This window comes from Hypanus sabinus, chromosome 2, assembly GCF_030144855.1.
Source record: "Hypanus sabinus isolate sHypSab1 chromosome 2, sHypSab1.hap1, whole genome shotgun sequence".
Taxonomy (NCBI): Eukaryota; Metazoa; Chordata; class Chondrichthyes; order Myliobatiformes; family Dasyatidae; genus Hypanus; species Hypanus sabinus.
This window is the reverse complement of record NC_082707.1, coordinates 151,026,790-151,045,007: the sequence shown is the minus strand read 5'-3', so window position 1 is coordinate 151,045,007 and position 18,218 is coordinate 151,026,790. Positions and strand designations below refer to the sequence as shown.

The following is an 18,218-nucleotide window of genomic DNA, read 5'->3' as shown; positions in this document are numbered from 1 at the left end:
GAAAAAATTCTCCTACAGAATCAGAATCTTGTAATACAGCTATCAGAAGGCTTATCTCCTTTTGATTATACCTGAATTTCCAAATTACTTTATTAACCCCCAGTTCTGCTGAGTCTTTCAGTGCCATGGAGAGGGAATATTATCAACAAATATATATTTGTGTCAAGAAAGATCCAAAGAAAGAGAAAAAAGTATTTGTAACTTGTTTTTAATTTTGTGCTTTTTATAGAAGGCGCACTGATATTACGTGAGCTAATATCGTGCCATATACCATGAACTATTGTTCTTGCATTTATCAGATCTATTACGGAAATGCTCTGAGCTATTCTGCAGCTAATTATTGACTGACTATGAATGAATGCAAACCCATAATAGAACAATTTAAAATAAATTGATTAAGCATGATATCTAATGACCAACCCTTTCAGATATTGTACTAGAATTTCAGACCAGAAATTGATTCAGGTTTTGAGTGAAGAATGGAAATGGTGTCTTCCATTTATCTAGCATTACATTAAAATGCTTACATTGTTGCTCCCTTATGCTTAATAACTGAAACTGCACAAATAGAAAACCATATAACATCAGTGCTTATTTTCCTTTAGCTTAGCTCTTTTGGTTTCACTTGTCACTGAAAGTAGACGTGTCATCGAGCAAATGAAATTCTCTGCTAATTAAAATCATATTTCCCTCTTGTTCTTTCTCTTCATTTTTTGAATTGGTTTATCAAAGCAAAGCTGGAGGATTTTAACAGAAAAGGCAGGCATATCCGCACCAAAGCATACATTTATAAAGTAACTAGAATATAGTTAATTACACAAGGGTCAGCAAATTTCACAAAAGCTTCATAAATAGAGAGTTGATCAAATGACTAGGATTTAAGGGGTACTGTGGCGACCCATTTCCTGGCACATCCGAACCGGCTCACAATTAGCCAGCTTTCCGGCTAAGGGAGATAGCCTACGGGGGTTTGCGAGCACAGAGCTTTGGAGCCTCTGCACCACGGGGGCGCAGGTTAAGGGAGGCTTAAAAGTGAGGCTGAGGATTTCGAATAAAGTTTTTCCTTCGAATGCAGTTACCGACTACATGTCGTAATTTTAGCGCTGCATGTAGCACACCGCTACAATTGGTGACCCCAACGGTCCAAACGATTTTTGGACCAGAAATGACCGACGCCGTCTCTGTTCATGTGGTTTTGTTGAAACTGCCAGGTTTCTGGACACAGCGCCCGGACCTATGGTTCCAGCAAGCTGAAGCCCAATTCCACGTTCGCCAGATCACCTCAGAAGACACCCGCTACTACTACGTGGTGAGCTCCCTCGACCAGGACACAGTGGCCAAGGTCGCGGAGTTCGTACAGTCGCCCCCGGCAGACGGCAAGTACACGGAATTCAAAGCCCTGCTCCTCAGGACTTTCGGACTCTCACGGCGTGAGCGGGCTGCCCGTTTACTGCACCTGGATGGCTTGGGCGACAGACCTCCTTCGGCTTTAATGAATGAGATGTTGTCTCTGGCCGACGGACACACACCCTGCCTCATGTTTGAGAAGGCATTCCTGGAGCAGCTGCCCGAGGACATATGCCTGCTGCTGTCCGACGCGGATTTCAGTGACCCCCAGAAGGTGGCAGCCCGGGCGGACTTGCTGTGGAACGCCAAAAAGGTGAGCGGGGCATCCATCGCACGGATCTCCCAGCCACGCTCCCGGCAGCAAACCAGTTCAGGCCCGGCCGCAGAGCCCGCCAACCCCCAGCCCAATGAACACTGGTGCTTCTACCACCAGCGGTGGTGCACAGAAGCCCGCCGTTGTCACCCGCCCTGCAAGTTCCCGGGAAACGCCAGGGCCAGCCGCCGCTGATGGCTATGGCGGCTGGCCATCGGGATAGCCTCCTGTATGTGTGGACAGAAGGTCGGGACGCCGGTTTTTGGTCGACACTGGTGCCGAGATCAGCGTCTTACCTCCGACGAGTTACGACACCCGCAGCAGGGCACTGGGGCCCCCCCTGAGGGCCATGAATGGCAGCACAGTAAGGACCTATGGCACCCATCAGGTGCAGCTGCAGTTCGGCTCCAGCGGTTCACGTGTGTCTTTACACTGGCCGCCGTAGCCCAACCGTTTCTGGGTGCGGATTTTTTGCGGGCTCACAGCCTACTGGTCGACCTGCCCAGGAAGAGACTGGTCCACGCCGAGACCTTTCAAACGTTCTCCCTGGGAGAAGCCCAGTTGCCAGCGCCTCACCTTGGCTCCATTACGCTGTCCGACAGCGACTTCACCAGGGTCCTGGCGGATTTCCCATCGGTTCTGGCACTGCAGTTCACAGCGGCCATGCCCAGGCACGGCGTACAGCACCACATCCCGACCCAGGGACCACCCCTCCATGCCCGTGCTCGGCAGCTTCCCCCGGACAAGCTCCGACTGGCGAAGGAGGAGTTCAAGAGGGTGGAGGAATTGGGGATCATCTGGTGGTCCGACAGCCCATGGGCCTCCCCCCTGCACATGGTGCCCAAAGCCACGGGAGGCTGGAGACTGTGCGGCGACTACCGCAGGCTGAACGAGGCTACCACACCGGACCGCTACCCTGTGCCGCACATTCAGGACTTTGCAGCAAACCTGCACGGCGCACGGATCTTCTCCAAGGTAGACCTCATCCGAGGCTACCCTCAAATCCCGATGCATCCTGACGACGTCCCCAAAATGGCTCTCATCACCCCGTTTGGCCTTTTTGAGTTCCTCCGCATGCCGTTCGGCCTGAAGAATGCTGCACAGACTTTCCAGCGATTAATGGACACGGTGGGATGGAACCTGGACTTCACGTTCATCTATTTGGACGACATCCTCATAGTCAGCAGCAGTCGTCAGGAGCATCTGTCCCACCTCCGTCGACTCTAAGCCCGACTGAGTGACTACGGTCTAACAATCAACCCCGCCAAATGCCAGTTCGGTCTCGATACCATTGACTTCCTGGGCCACAGGATTACTAAAGACGGGGCAACCCCTCTGCCCGCTAAGGTAGATGCGGTCTGCCACTTCCCGACCCACGATCAAAGGCCTTCAGGAATTCGTAGGTATGATCAATTTCTACCACCGCTTCCTCCCTTCAGCTGCCCGGATCATGGGCCCCCTGTTCGCCCTGATGTCGGGTCCGAGCAAGGACATTACCTGGGACGAGGAGTCCGCCGCTGATTTCGTTCAAACGAAGGAAGCTTTGGCGGACGCCGCAACGCTAGTACATCTCAGAATGGATGCCTCTACCGCACTCACAGTGGACACATCTAACACGGCAGTTGGTGGGGTGCTGGAGCAACTCATTGCAGGTCGCTGGCAACCCCTGGCGTTTTTCAGCAAACACCTGCGGCCACCCGAGCTCAAATACAGTGCTTTCGACCGGGAACTGTTGGCGCTATACCTGGCAATCCGGCATTTCAGGTACTTCCTAGAAGGTCGGCCCTTCACCGCGTTCACGGACCACAAACCGCTTACCTTTGCGTTTACGAAAGCGTCCGACCCCGGTCATCCCACCAGCAACGCCACCTGTCCTGCATCTCTGAATACACAACGGATGTCCAGCACGTCTCGGGTAAGGACAATGTCGTGGCGGATGCGCTCTCTCGCCCTACAGTTGATGCCCTTTCCCAAGGGGTAGACTTTGAGGCACTGGCAGAGGCACAACAGACAGATGAGGAGATTCCGTGTTACAGAACCGCAGTCTCCAGTTTGCAGCTCCAGGACCTCCCCGTAGTCCCGGGTGAGAGGACCCTACTCTGTGACGTTGCCACCAGCCAGCCCCGTCCCGTCGTCCCGACAGCCTGGCGGCGCCGTGTTTTCGACTTCATTCATAACTTGGCGCATCCCTCCATCCGGACTGTCGTCCGGATGGTTTCCAGCAGGTTCGTTTGGCACGGACTCCGCAAATAGGTCAGTGAATGGGCCAGAACGTGCATGCACTGCCAGACGGCCAAGGTGCAGCGGCACACCAAAGCCCCACCGCAGCAGTTCCATCCCGCCCACCGGCGTTTCGACCACATTCATGTGGATATTGTGGGCCCCCTGCCAGTGTCACGTGGAGCACGGCACCTCCTGACTATCATGGACCAGTTCACAAGATGGCCAGAGGTGGTCCCGCTCACCGACACCACTTCCGAATCTTGCGCCCGAGCCCTGATCACCACCTGGATATCTCGCTTTGGTGTACCTGCCCACATTACCTCCGACAGAGGCGCTCAGTTCACCTCCAGCCTGTGGTCAGCTATGGCCAGCCTTTTCGGGACTCAGCTGCACCATACAACTGCCTACCACCCACAGTCGAACGGGCTAGTGGAGCATTTCCACCGTCACCTGAAGTCGGCCCTCATGGCCCGCCTGCGAGGAGCCAACTGGGCGGACGAGCTTCCCTGAGTCCTACTCGGCATCTGCACAGCACCCAAAGATGACCTGCATGCCTCGTCGGCCAAGTTGGTATACGGCGCACCCCTGGTCGTCCCCGGGGAGTTCCTACCAGCCCCACGGGGGCAAGAGGAAGATCCCGCAGCAGTCCTGGGCAAACTACGCGAGAAGCTCGGTAACCTGGCCCCCATATCCACTTCACAGCACGGGCGGAACCCAAAGACCTGCAGAACTGTAAGTTTGTGTTTGTACGAAGGGTCGGGCAGCGGCCATACGAGGGGCCGTTTATGGTGCTCCGGAACAACGGGTCCACGTTCGTGCTGGACGTTGGGGGGAAAGAGGAGGTTTTCACGGTGGACCGACTCAAACCGGCCCATGTGGACCTGGCGCAACCGGTCGAGTTTCCGGCACCTCGGCACAGAGGCCGGCCCCCCAAGCAGGTTCTGGCCCAGACTGTGGACATTGGGGGGTGTATCGCCGTTTCTGGGGCGACCCATTTCCTGGCACATCCGAACCGGCTCACAATTAGCCAGCTTTCCGGCTAAGGGAGATAGCCTATGGGGGTTTGCGAGCACAGAGCTTTGGAGCCTCTGCGCCACGGGGGGCAGGTTGAGGGAGGCTTAAAAGTGAGGCTGAGGATTTCGAATAAAGATTTTCCTTCGACTGCAGTTACCGACTCCGTGTCGTAATTTTAGCGCTGCATGTAGCACACCACTACAGTACCTTTAAAAAGGGTGAAGGAAAGGGTTTGCTTAGTTGCCATTAGTCATAAGTAGATGAGGACAAGACTGTGAATGGTGGATCAGTAATAAAGATGTCTGAATTGGAGTGCAGTGACACAAAAGGATTGTTCTTTTGAACAAGGCATGTGGCCTCAGATGGGCATCAACACAAGTATGACTGTTTTAAGTTTGAAGTATTGTCTGTTGGGAGCTAATATTGGTAAATGGCAGAGAGATGTTTGATGTGAGATGCACAGAACTTGTTGACTTAAGTAATAGGCAGCTAGTTTTAAGAAGAACTCAAGTTTGGGAGAAGTAGTAGGTGGGAAGTCAACCAGAAGTATTTTGGAATTGCTGAATCTAAAGTCAATAAGGACATGGTTTTGTATTTAGGAGCAAATAGGTACAAGCTAGAACAAAGTTTTCCACCCTTATAGAAATGGAAGCAATGGTGTTGGTGATGGAGAGGATAGAGTGTCAGATCAAGTCAATTGAAACACGGATGTGCAGAGAGGTGAGGTTTATCAGCAGCTGAGGAGCAGAACGTGTGACAAGAACTAAAGATTTGCATCTGCATTCCCAATGGAAAAGATTAAATATATTTAATTAGAACGTTGTATACATCTTTTTTCGTATTATGTCATTCTAGACTGTATAAGGCTATTGTAATTGTGGTAAGCATGTTGGTGCCATGACATGTTGTAGGATAGCAGTAATCAGAATGGCAGTCCTCCTTCAATATAATTATTCAACATATGCACATTACCACGTATATTCATTGCAATATAATTGAAAGAAAGCCCCACAACTCTGAAAGGAACAAACAAAGTGACAATATATCACAACCAGTGCACACATGAGTCATCTTCCCTTCAAAATACTTAAGCCTAATTCATATGCTATATGACAAACTTTGACAAAATCACAGGTAGCCAAAATTTCAATAAAACTTTCCTTTCCTGAGAAGTATAATTAGTATTTTCTGCACTATTGAACTTTAATTACCACAGCACATGAATAGGTTATTTGGATTTACCATTCATCATTTGCAATTGGTATTCTACCCATGTGCTGTGAATGCAGGTGGTTCATTATAACCTTTAGTTTTGGGTTTGAGCCACATCTGCTCAGCTATTGTTCATAAGTCAGGGATATCTCCAGGGAACACAGATTCCTTGTATGAAACAAGTGTCTGGCAGTAACTAAATCTGTTACACTCAGCTTTGCTGATTTATTGAATGATGCACAATGGTCAAAGTGGCCTATCACATTGTGGTTTTTGAGTATTGCTTAATATACATAATAATAAATAGGCCAGAAACTATATTTGGGATCAATACCAGATTGTGCCAAGAATTTGTTCTAGCTCATCCTGATTGCTTAGTTTAATGTTGACAAAAAAATCATTAGAAATTCTGAAGGTACTGAATAAGCTGAGTTTCTAGTGATTTTCTATGAAGGTGGCTGCACAAGGCAACTAGAAAGGAAAATTTCTTCCATTTTAGACTAGATATTGCATCATTTAAAATGAATAGATTATTACTACTTCTCATGTAACAGGAAGGATGAATAGACATCTCTGGAGAGAGGTATTTCAGGAAAATAAGTGTCCTCTGTGTAATATCAGGCTGAATTGTTATATTCTGACTGGTCTAAATGATCACAATCCATATTCAATGAAACGTTCTCTCAGCATCATCATTCAAGCTGAAGTTCAAATTCAAGTTTAATGAGCATTCAAATATACATGAATATCCAAAAAAGAAACACTTTTCCTCCAGGGCTAAGGTGCAAAACACATTAACAACAGCACACAGCACACTACACAGAGCACAGCACAAACTGCACAAATGGCATGTATGGTTACGATTTCAGAAAAACATAAGTCATGAAGAAAAAAAAATCCCCAACTCCCTGAATGGAATGACTTTAGAAATTATGTTGAGTTGCTTGTTCTTCCACCGAACAAGTACTGGACCGAAGGAAGATGCCAGCCCTCAACACAAGTACGGATTTCAACCTGCCTCATAAAGCCACTTACACTGCCTCAGCATTTCCTCTCCTGGGCAGCAGCTGAAGGCAAGCCTGCAGCTAGGGCCTAGGGCCTAGTCCTTGGCACAACTGAGGCAGTGCCACTGCCCTGTTGTCAGTCTCACCAATAAACCAGTGAACTGGACTTGCAGAATTCTACGTTACTGATGTCCAACAGGATCTTGTGATCACAAAAACAATCCCTCAGACTTTTTCCTGGACTAGTCCCCATCTTGGCACAAAAGGACATGACAAATCCAGGTGACAACACAACAATGGTACATAATAAGTCCCTCTCTGACTTTCAGGCAAATTGCTGATGGGATAATCCTGCAGTACTTGATGTTCTTAGTTTACAGCTATGACTTGTGATCATAAAAAAAGATATATAAGACAAACAGATACACCTCTGATTAGACCCAGAGTTGCCTCTGCATCTGAGTGTGCTGCCATCTTACACTAATCTCTCAGGCGATAGTAAAAGAAATCTCACCTAAAGAAGAACAGAAGAGACTGGGGATCTAAGAAATATGCTCCCCTTATCCAATTTCACTGAAATAAATGAACAGGTTATTTGTCTTGATGTTGTTTACAGAACATTGTTGCATACAAATAAATGGCTGTCACAATCCTTATCTTATAATTGTGACGAAAATCTGTAGAGTCACAGATCAATATACATTACAGCACAGATACCAACTGTTGTGTATGTGTCCTGGTTACACAACAATGCTATTAATAAAAACGCTGGAGACGGGAGCTAAGGTTCATGGTTCTTTACTGGTAGAAACCGAACTCGGCACAGATGTACAGATCAATATGCACCTAATAGTGCATGTAACGACGCATTACTAAAACAAAAAGTACTCCCTTATATAATGTACATTATATGGTACACTCCTCCCCTTTTACCTTAATAGTGTATGATCTGTTTGTTTTTACTGGGGCACTATGCTAAACGAATATGTTTACCCTTAATTTAGAAACACCTACCATTTGTTCACTTCGTAACTTAATAATATCAAATTATAACAAGCCTTTTTTTTTTAAAAAACTTTCGGTCTAAGACCCATTTATAACTCAGGTGTCTGAGGGGGTCTTCTCTAGGTTGTCCAGCACTGAAGCAAATAGGTCTTCATTCCATTGTTGGGAATAAATTAAACAATCCACAAATTGGCAGGTTCCAGCCACAAAGAACAGTCACCTCCATCTTACAAAGATGATGAAAGCAAAGTGAAATCCGTGAAAAGGTGAATGTTATTCTTAAAAATATGTACAATCATCAAAAATGAGATGGCATTGGGAAGTGTCTTCAAATAGTGTGTTCTTCAGTCTGTCAATAAACTTGTTTGTTTTAATACAGATTTCCATATAAAAGTCATGAAAAGTTGACCTCTGAGCATAGAGAGTTAAGATGATGTGTGCCTCCAACTTGCTAAGAGTTCTAGGCAGCAGATCACCTCTGTATAATGAAGACTCCTCTGTGCAGCTGTCCTAGACATATACGCATCTTTGTGCTATCACTTGTCTTCCTTACCCATATCTCATTTGTTTCAACTGAACTAATTACACAGCCTATCTTTATATTCTCCTTAGATTCCAAAAGGATAGCCTGACCTTTATGATACCATCTCCTATCGTAATATAGCTTTCCATCTTCTATTCGTGCTTCACATCTTTGTGCTGGTGATTCAGCAGGAGTGCTGGGAAGATGCTCAGGAGAAGGGGATGCTGGTCTTTTTGGAGATTTAAGCTTATTAAGAGTCCGCAGATCTTCCATTATCTGTTCATCTGTTAACAATTTCTTTACTGTGCAGGTGTAGGTTTTTGTCTTTTGTCTGTAATTGGAACAGGGTCATTAGGTCTCCTCCTTAGTTTCCTCATCATTATTGGCTTTACCTCCATAGAATCTCCTGTGAGTTCCATTGTTAGCCTCTCATTCTCAATCATCTTTTTCTTTCCTTCTAACTCAATCTTTTTATCTTCAAATTCCTTCACTGCTGCTTTCTTCTCTTTAATATAATTCCTTTCCACTTGTTCTGTCTCCAGTTGCAGAAAAAGATCTACATTTCATATTATTTCCTTATATTGTTGATCTAGTTTCTTTATCCTTTTTGGATACTCCTGCAAAGTGCCTTCCTGTAACTGCTGTAGCTGTCTTTTGAGAGATGTCAATTTCTCCTGGTACATCTGCACTTTTACTTCCAGATAGTCTTCATCATTCTGTGTATTGGCAATATCTGTCTCCCTTGCATCCTCTGTATCTTCCTCCGAGCTGCAGCCATGGATACAGCGTTCATCCTCATCATCAATGCAGCCTAGCTTCTCCTTGTCATTTTATTACTTGACAATGGGTGAGAAGAGAGCTGCGGACATCTTCCCTGCCGAGCTGCCTTCCTTTGTTGACACATCTAGTGCCTTGGTGTGCCAATCCAATTGGATTTTTCTGAACCATTCATGTCCCAGCAACGGTAGTCCTCCATTTTTCAGTACATACAGGCTCAACTGCTGTGTTTTGTCTCCGTAGGTCACTGTTACTTTACATTTACATTTGGAATGCACTTCCTGTCCTATGTAAAACTTTAGCAGTAGTTTAGTTCATTTCAGAGATATGTGAGGAAACTGTCATTTGTAGTCGTGTACAGAAATCACTGTTAAAGCTGAGTCAGTGTCCAACTCCATTTTCAGTCTCACGCCTTCCAATTGAGGAGTGACCTATATTACTCTTCGATCATCTGTCTCTTTCACACTGTGAAGTTGCAGACAAGACAATTCATTTTTGTCTGAGTCTTTTTCATCAGAACTGCCTTCTTTTATTTTGTGTGCCTTGTTGTATTTTCCTTTCTGAGGTTTCTTGTTTCTCTGTATTTTAACCTTTTTCTGCTGTTGATTAGCTTTGCATACTCTGCCAATGTGGCCCTGTTTGCCACAGTTTCTGCATGCTTTGTCTTTAAACCAACAGTCATCTGGGTCATGTGACCTGTTCCCACAACTGTAACATTTCTTTTCTTCATTTCTGTTCAGTGACATTTTATTTGTTGCATTTTCCAGAGATTTTTATTGTATCTCGGAAGTACCCCATGCTGCTATTTCCATTGATATTGCAATTTTAGCGCTTTCTTGAATGCAAGGTCTCTTTCACACAGAAGCTTCTTTTGTGTGGTTTCTCAGTGCATGCCACACACTAACCTATCACTCAATGTGTCCAATAGACCAGCTCCAAATTGACAATGTTTTGATAATTTGTGTGATTCAACACAATATTCAGAAATGCTTTCATTTTTGCTCTGATTCTGATAGTAAAATTTAAATCTTTCAGCAATGACCATTGATTTGGGGTTTAAATGCTGTTGAAGAGTGGCTACTATTTGCTTGAATGTTTTGTCAGCTGGCTTTTCAGGGATTAACAAGCTCCTTAGCAGACTATGTTTTTGCTTCCATAATACTGAATAAGACACTGGCTTTCTTTTCATCCTTAGCACCATTAGCCTCATAATATAACTCCACACTTTCAATGAAAGTTGGCATGTGTTCAATGCCACTATCAAATGCTGTAATAGTTCCAATCATCGCCATCTTTGTTATGTTTAATTAAGCCCCATTCTCCCCTTATTTTCCTTTTTGACTCAAGTGTCCTTTTTGCTAGCACCATGAGTGCACTCCACCTAGATGTGTGTGTGAGTCGCTCATTTTTCTCTCCCTTCCGGGGCAGGCAGACCCTCAATCCCTGGGGTCAGCGCCAGCTGTGGTCTCGCCTGGATGTGCTGCGGCTCCGACTGTGTCTCCTGGTGTCCCAACATTCCCGACCCCGGCTGTGCTCCCACTTCCTTTCAGACTCATGGCCTCACTTTGCCTCCTTCTCCCGCTCCTTGGCTCATCCCTAGCGCTCTTCTTCCAAGCGTCATTATCAATTAAAACACGGCGTCCCGATACGATGTAGGTTCATTAACCTCATCGCCAATTTGTTGTATATGTGGCCTGGTTACACGACAATGCTATTAATGAAAACGCTGGAGACGGGAGCTGAGATTCATGGTTCTTTACTGGTAGAAACTGAACGCGGCACACACGTACAGATCAATACACGCCTAATAGCGCATGCAACAATGTATTACTAAAACATAAAGTAGTCTCATATTATAATATAGACTATACAGTACACCAGCTTTTTGGTGCAACAAATCCATGTTAACCAGTTCCCAACCAGCTAATCCAAACTTCCCTCTTAACCCCCACCCCATCTATCTACATATCTAAGTGCTTCTGAAATTATACTGTTGTATTTTCCTCAACCACTTCTTCTGGCAGCTTGTTCCATATACTCACCTTCAGCACCCTCTATGTTAAAGCATTGCCCCGCACACTATTTTCTCTCTTCTCACCTAATCTATCACTAACACATTTCCCCCTCCCTAGTTTTAACTCCCCTAATTTGGAAAAAGACTGTTTCTGTCCTCCTTATCTATGCCTGTCATAATTTTGAATATTTCTGTGAGGTCACCTCTCAATCTTGTTCCAAGAAATAAAGACTCAGCCTGGCCAAACTCTCCCTATAACTCAGGCACCTCTCACCCCAGAAACATTCTCATAAATCTTTTCTGCACTTCTTCCTGAGGTTTTAAAAGACACTCTATAAATACAAGCCATTTCATCATTTATAAAGCAAATACTGCTAAATGGGTGAAATTAAATTTGAAAAAGCAACGTTAATATGCCATTCATTTCTCAAAATTTATATTTATAAAATGCAGCTGATTAATCATAACCATTAATTTTAGTTTTGAGGCAGATATCCTTCACCTCAGTCCTTAAGTTGGAGATTATAACCAGTGAATATCTCCAGAGGGAAAGGCATGGAAGCTGGTAAGTTCGGAGAAGCAACAGCGATATGCTGGAGAACATCAACATTACAAAGAAGGAGGTGCTGGAGATCTTGAAACATATACTCTTGGTTCTCATAACATCCTAGGATACACATGGTCAGTCACTGGGACTTAATATACTGGAAATCCCTTGGATAAAGCATTAAGCCTAACCAAGTGTATCCTTGGATGTTACGGAAAGAAAGAGAAGAGATTGCTGGAACTTTGATGTAGAGAGTTAGGTTGGTCAGATCCAAACTATCTGAGTGCCCAGGAGATTTGGTAATAAGCATACTAACACAACAAAGTGGCGTAGTGGCATCAGCACTGGACTTCTGGGCGAGAGGTCCCGCATTCGAATCTGGCCGGCTGCCTTGCACGCTTTCCATCCGTGCCTGGGTTCAGTGTCGCACTAGCTACTTGACCGCGCACACACACACGCACCTTATGCCTAATTAATTATTATAGAATAGAAAGGCACAAATAAACCACACAAAATACTATATGGATTCACAAAGATACCAGTGCCCATGATTCTTAGTCACCACTTGATTGTTGCTGTTGTTAGTGGATCCCCAAATTCCAATTCACTCATGTAACCACCCCTGGGTTGTTGGCACAGATCATGATTTCTGGCCCTTGTTTAAAGCCTGATGAAATCAGGAACGGTACACCAATAAATTGAAATTTCACAAGCATAGACAGACACACAGGGACAAACAAACTTTCAACTTTAGTCCCATGACTTTTTTCAAAAACATCCTTTGTTGGAGAGGAGAGGACTTCAATCTGGTCCACTGCCCGGGGATAAAAGGCAGTAGCTGGTGACGGCAGCATAACGGAGCTTTGAACAGGTACCAACTGGTGTCTAGAATTGATCAGTAAGAGCAAATTAAAGGAAGGCAGGAGCAAGCACAGCAGCCATCATCTCAGTGGACATAGTCAGTGGTGATCTTAAGGCTTTAGTTTTTCAAGGCTTCAGCAAAGAGAGGCTTCGGTCAGAGAAAACGAGAAAAGAAAAGCTCAAGTTTTTTTAAAATCAGTCTCTTCTTTATAGCTGCTTAGGTAGGACAGTAGAAATGCCAGGCAGAATAGTGAAATGCTCATCTTGCAGGATGTGGGAAGACAGGGAGACTCCAGCTTCCCTGACCACTACAACCACAAGAAGTGCATCCAGCTGCAGCTTCTAACAAACCACAATAAGGAGTTGGAGCTGGAAGTGGATGAACTCTGGATCATTCAGGAGGGTGAGGGGTAGATAGGTAGGACATACAGAGAGGTACTTGCACTCAAGGTGAAGGACATAGGAAACTGAAGGAAAAAGTGGTTAAGTAGTCAGTGCAGAGTATACCTGTTGCCATCCCCCTCAACAACAGGTATATCAATTTGTATACTACAGAGGGTGTTGACCTAAAAGAGGAGAGTCACAGTGGTCATGTCTCTGGCATAGAGTCTGCCTCTGTGACTCAGAAGAAAAGAGGGGGAGAAAAGGCGAGCTATGGTGATAGGGGATTCGTTAGTTAGGGGAATGGACAGAGTTCTGTGGATGAGAATGAGATTCCTAGATGGTATGTTCCTTCCAGTTGTCTGGGTTCAGGATATCTCAGAACAAGTACTCAGCATTCTTAATTGGGAAGGTGAACAGTCAGAAGTCATAGTCCATGTAGGTAACAAAGACAAGACAGGACAAGTCATGAGGTTTTGCATAGAGAGCTCTGGGAGATAGAAACATAGAAAATAGGTGCAGGAGTAGGCCATTCAGCCCTTCGAGCCTGCACCACCATTCAGTATGATCATGGCTGATCTTCCAACTCAGAATCCAAAGGTGAACCTCTGTACTCCTTCTATGGCAAGAATGTCTTTCCTCAGATTAGGGGACCAAAAGTGCACACAATATTCATACCAAGGCCTTGTACAACAGCAGTAGAACCTCCCTGCTCCTGTACTCAAATCCTTTTGCTATGAATGTCAACATACCATTTGCCTTTTTCACCGCCTGCTGTACCTTCATGCCCACCTTCAATGACTGGCGTACAATGACAACCAGGTCTCATTGCATCTCCCTTTTTTCTAACCGGCCACCATTCAGATAATAATCTGTTTTCCTGTTCTTGCAACTAAAGTAGTTAACCTCACATTTATCCACATTAACTTGCATCTGCCATGAATTTGCCCACTCACCTAACCTATCCAAGTCACCCTGCATCCTCTTAGCATCCTCCTCACAGCTAACACCACCACCCAGCTTCGTGTCATCTGCAAACTTGGAGATGCTGTATTTAATTCCCTCATCTATGTCATTAATATATATTGTAAACAACTGGGGTCCCAGCACTGAGCCTTGCGGTACCCCACAAATCACTGCCTGCCATTCTGAAAAGGTCCCGTTTACTCTTTTCTTCCTGTCTGCCAACCAATTCTCTATCTACATCAATACCATACCCCCAATACCGTGTGCTTTAAGTTTGCACACTAATCTCCTGTATGGGACCTTGTCAAAAGCCTCTTGAAAATCTAAATATACCACATCCACTGGCTCTCCCCTATCCACTCTACTGGTTACATCTTCAAAAAATTCTATAAAATTTGTCAGACATGATTTTCCTTTCACAAATCCATGCTGACTTTCTCCGATGATTTCACCTCTTTCCAAATGTGCTGTTATCACATCTTTGATAACCGACTCTAGCATTTTCCCCACCACCGATCTCAGACTAACCAGTCTATAATTCCCCGGTTTCTCTCTCCCTCCTTTTTTAAAAAAGTGGGGTTACATTAGCCACCCTCCAATCCTCAGTAACTAATCCAGAATCTAAGGCGTTTTGAAAAATTATCACCAATGAATCCACTATTTCTTGGGCTACTTCCTTAAGCACTCTGGGATGCAGACCATCTGGCCCTGGGGATTTATCTGCCTTTAATCCCTTCAATTTACCCAACATCACTTCCCTACTAACATGTATTTCCCTCAGTTCCTCCATCTCACTAGACCCTTGGTCCCTTACTATTTCCGGAAGATTATTTATGTCCTCCTTAGTGAGGACAGAACCAAAGTAGTTATTCAATTGGTCTGCCATGACTTTGTTCCCTATGATCAATTCACCTGTTTCTGACTGTAAAGGACCTACATTTGTCTTGACCAATCTTTTTTTTTCACGTATCTATAAAAGCTTTTAGAGTCAGTTTTTATGTTCCCTGCCAGCTTTCTCTCATAATCTTTTTTCCCCTTTCTTAATTAAGCCCTTTGTCCTCTTCTGCTGGTCTCTGAATTTCTCCCAGTCCTCAGGTGTGCCGCATTTTTTTGCTAATTTATATGTTTCTTCTTTGGACTTGATACTATCCCCAATTTCCCTTGTCAGCCATGGGTGCACTACCTTCTCTGGTTTATTCTTTTGCCAAACTGGGATGAACAATTGTTGTAGTTCATCCATGCCATCTTTAAATACTTGCCATTGCATATTCACCGTCAACCCTTTAAGTATTATTTGCCAGTCTATCATAGCTAATTCACCTCTCATACCTTCAAAGTTACCCCTCTTTAAGTTCAGAACCTTTGTTTCTGAATTAACTATGTCACTCTCCATCTTAATGAAGAATTCCACCGTATTATGGTCACTCTTACCGAAGGGGCCTCGCACGACAAGATTGCTAACTAACACTTCCTCATTGCTCAATACCCAATCTGGAATGGCCTACTCTGTAGTTGGTTCCTCGACATGTTGGTTCAGAAAACCATCCCGCATACATTTCAAGAAATCCTCTTCCTCAGCACCCTTACCAATTTGGTTCACCCAATCTATATGTAGATTGGTCATCCATTATAACTACTGTTCCTTTATTGCACACATTTCTAATTTCCTGTTTAATGCCATCCCCAACCTCACTACTACTGTTAGGTGGCCTGTACACAACTCCCACCAGTGTTTTCTGCCCCTTAGTGTATTGCAGCTCTACCCATATCGATTCCACATCCTCCAGGCTAATGTCCTTCCTTTCTATTGTGTTAATCTCCTCTCTAACCAGCAATGCTACCCCACCTCCTTTTCTTTCTTCCTGTCTAGCCCTCCTGAATATTGAATATCCCTAGATGTTGAGCTCCCATCCTTGGTCACCTTGGAGCCATGTCTCTGTGATCCCAACTATATAATATTCATTAATAACTATCTGCACATTCAATTCATCCACCTTGTTACGAATGCTCCTTGCATTGACACAGAAAGCCTTCAGGCTTGTTTTTACAACACTCTTCGCCCTTATACAATTATGTTGAAAAATGGCTCTTTTTGCTTTTTGCCCTGGATTTGCCTGCCTGCCACTTTTACTTTTCACCTTACTACTTTTTTTCTTCTACCATCATTTTACACCCCTCTGTCTCTCTGCACTTGTTCCCATCCCCCTGCCACATTAGTTTAAAGCCTCCTGAACAGCAGTAGCAAACGCTCCCCCTAGGACATTGGTTCCAGTCCAGCCCAGGTGCAGACTGTCCTGTTTATACTGGTCCCACCTCCCCCAGAACTGGTTCCAATGCCCCAGAAATTTGAATCCCTCCCCCTTGCACAATTTTTCAAGCCACGTATTCATCTGAAATATCCTCCTATTTCTACTCTGACTAGCACATGGCACTGGTAGTAATCCAGAGATTATTACCTTTGTGGTCCTACTTTTTAGTTTAACTCCTAACTCCCTACATTCGCCTTGTAGGACCTCATCCTGTTTTTTACCTATATCGTTGGTACCTATGTGCACCACGACCACTGGCTGTTCACCCTCCCATTCCAGAATGGCCTGCAGCCGCTCTGAGACATCCTTGACCCTTGCACCAGGGAGGCAACATACCATCCTGGAGTCTCGTTTGCAGCCGCAGAAATGCCTATCTATTCACCTTACAATCGAATCCCCTATCACTCTAGCTCTCCCACTCCTTTTCCTTCCCTCCTGTGCCGCAGAGACACCCATGATGCAATGAACTCAGCCTCCCCCTGATGAGACATCTCCCCCAACAGTATCCAAAACAGTCTATCTGTTTAGGAGGGAGATTTTGCCAGGGGACTCCTGCACTACCTGCCTACTGCTACGCTGTCTAGTGGCCACTCCTTCCCTTTCTGCCTGTGTAGCCTTTACCTGCGGTGTGGCCAACTCACTGAACGTGCTATTCACAACTTTCTCAGCATCGCGGATGCTCCAGCATGAATCCAATCGCAGCTCCAGATGCTCAATGCGGTCTGCCAGAAGCTGCAGTTGGACACACTTCCTGCACACGTAGTTGTCAGGGACACTGGAAGAATCCCTGATTTCCCACATGCTGCAGGATGAACAAACCACAGGGCCGATCTTAGCTGCCATGACCTACCCAATACTTGCCTCAACTTTTGAAACTTTCTCCTTTGAAAGGAACTTACCCAGCCTTACCTCACTTGGAGTGAAGCTCGTCGAAGCCTCTCGAGTCAAATCCTCATATCGCCACTCCTTCAATGGCATGCTCACACACTGGCCGCTCCGCTTGAGGTAACCCTCTATTTATTTGTTTAAGCTTTTCAAACTGCTTGGTCACCTGACCTCAATTGCCCAATCAGCTGCTCACTGCTGAGTCTGAGCTATTCAATCTTGATAATCTAATCAACGGCTTTCTGCTGAGCTATTCAAATCTTGATTGACTTGATTGCACAGTACAACTGCCCAAACTGCCAGAATCTCTCAAGTCAAAGCCTCAAATCTCCACTCCTTCACTGGCCACTTTCCACAGGCCGCTCCGCTTGAGGTAGCCCTCTATTTATTTGTTTGAGCTTTTATTTGTTAGGTGCTAAGTTAAAGGGCAGGACTTACATGGTTGTGATCATAGGTTTGCTACTCATGCCATGTGCTACATGGCTAAACAGTTTGTATAAGAGGGAGGACATAGGATTTTTAGTTCATTAGATCTCTGCCAGTGAAGGTGGGACCTGTACAGAAGGGATTTGCACCTGAACTGAAGGGGGACTATGTCCTAACAGAAGAATTTGCTAATGCCGCATGGAAGGGTTTAAACTAGACTTGAGGGGATGGGAACCAGAGTGCCAGAATAGTTAGTGGAGAGATTGTGGAGGCAGATATGGGTAAGACATCAAACAAAATTAGGAATCTAAAGATTGAGCATGGTGCCACAAATGTCTTGAGTTGCCTATATTTTAATGCAAGAGATATCACAGGAAAGGTGGATAATAGTGCTGAAGATGAGGTAGCTGG

General features: G+C 45.1%; 1 pseudogene; it reads right to left on the bottom strand.

The window, feature by feature from the left end:
• Window positions 1-8,578: 8,578 nt before the first annotated feature.
• LOC132403973 (sin3 histone deacetylase corepressor complex component SDS3-like) lies at window positions 8,579-9,510 on the bottom strand (annotated as a pseudogene).
• Window positions 9,511-18,218: the final 8,708 nt, after the last annotated feature.